We start from the raw sequence: 1,900 nt of genomic DNA on the forward strand, positions 1-1,900 counted from the left end.
AAAAAAATGGTTAAAGAAACAATTCGGTATTATTACTGGGAATTTCCTGAAGGTAGGCAAAGTTTTCCGATAGAAAAATATTGATTTTCAAGAATTCTACACTATTTCTACGAAAAGTTGTTATTTCGCCATATATAGAACAATCCTAGAGGATCGTGGCATTAAAAATCCGACCTTATTTTTTCACATACATTTTTGAACCACTTTAATGTACACATGTATGTATGTATGTAGATGGGGCTTTATTGCTCGACTCATTTGTTCTTTGTATACATATATACTATATGTAGTCATATGTATGCACATTAGAGTGCATCACTCTCTTTATACAAAAAAAAATATGGTATTGCTCTTCTATCGGAATTATAAAATTTATTATATTTGAAGACTTCCACTAAAATATTTCTGAAAAATATTAAGATTTAGGTTAAGTGAACCGATTTGAAAATATATGCATACCTCACTTGTTTAGATAATAAAGTTAGCTTTTAAATTTTTTTTTTCCAAAAAATCACCTCATATGATAGAAAAGCTTAAGCTTAAAAGGTCTGCATGAAAATTTTTTAACATTTTATCAACGAAATCAAAATAATACAAGTTTTGGAGGTATTTTCAAGCTACCCTAGCTCACGTAAATCTTAATATTTTTTCCGAAATATTTTGGCGAAAGTTTAAAAATATAATAAATTTTGTAATTCCGTTGGAAAACGCAAATTTTTTTTTGTGAGGCACCTTAATGCACACACATTAATGTATGTGTATGTACGTGCGTGTGTTTATGGTTTTATTTTCATAAATTTGTTTGTTGTTTTTGTTGCTTTTATAATCAGTAGCCACATTTACATATTTATGCGAAGATTGCTATGCTTTGAAGTTGTTATTGTTGTTATAACTCATGTTTTGGATCTTTTGTTTTTATTTTATACTATTTCACAAGTTATTGTTATTCCTTTTGTAGTTACACAATTTACTTTTGTAGGTACATATATTTTATTACTTATTATACACGTTTTGAATTTTGTTTTTTATAAGCTTATTTATTCAGTCCAAATTTTTTTAAACACTGTTTTGCACTAACTTTTCACGCACACTAGCAATGCTCACCTACATACAGCTGTTTTCGTCTGCTTCTAAATGTAGTTGTTATCGTTGTTTTGTCGCGACTTTTTTTTTGGGTTTTTTATTTAACAAATTTTGCACTTATTAAACCTGTCTTTGCATGTATGTACACGTGTATGTACAGTATGTATGCGTACATATATTTGAATAAAGATTGAAATTTTCGCTTTCTGCTATACAATCTGTCTGCAAAAATGCACTGAAAATCAATCAACACTTTTTTATATGTGTATTTTTTTTCTTGTTTCTTGAAATCACGAAATTACATTTATTGCCATTGATTTTGCACTGTACTTTTGCTATTTGTTGCTGTTTTTGTTTGTTAACCTTTTATTGGTAACTTTATTGCTAAACACAAGTTGCTTTATGTATACTATGTAGATGGATAAGATTTTTATTTTGAATTCAATTTTAAGATTTTACGCGCGCGCGCATTTTCAACGCGTTCAACTTCGACAAACGTTCTTGACCGATTGATAATAGACTTTGGTCGCTCCATTCCAACTGCCCAAAGTTTGCTCTTGCAGCCAACAGCGGCAACAGCTCCTACACTCTCGCTCTTTCACACTCTTAATATTTATTTGCTCTCATTCTTCCGGTGCTCTGGGCACATTATCAAGCAGTTTGTTTTGTTTGTTTGTACTTGACGTTTTTCGACTGGCTGATTGCAAATAATACAGTCAGTGCCCAACAAAATAGGGGCATTTTCTATTTTGGATTTTCCTATAAGGGCGGTGGCCAGTGTAGGAAGGTGCGTGGCATCGCCCAATCCCCTTTTTAG

The 1,900-nt window shown here is 31.2% G+C and overlaps 1 protein-coding gene across 1 annotated transcript in view; it reads right to left on the reverse strand.

The window, feature by feature from the left end:
• LOC118743176 (protein CREBRF homolog) overlaps positions 1-1,606 on the reverse strand; it is a 66,877-nt gene extending 65,271 nt beyond the window's left edge. Inside the window, exon 1 of the mRNA XM_036475727.1 lies at positions 1,105-1,606. The gene's annotated coding sequence lies outside the window, so the exon portion shown is untranslated. The remainder of the gene's footprint in view (positions 1-1,104) is intronic.
• Positions 1,607-1,900: the final 294 nt, after the last annotated feature.

The sequence above is a fragment of the Rhagoletis pomonella genome, unplaced genomic scaffold, assembly GCF_013731165.1.
Source record: "Rhagoletis pomonella isolate Grant_MI unplaced genomic scaffold, Rhpom_1.0 Rhpom_scaffold_00001, whole genome shotgun sequence".
Lineage (NCBI taxonomy): Eukaryota > Metazoa > Arthropoda > Insecta > Diptera > Tephritidae > Rhagoletis > Rhagoletis pomonella.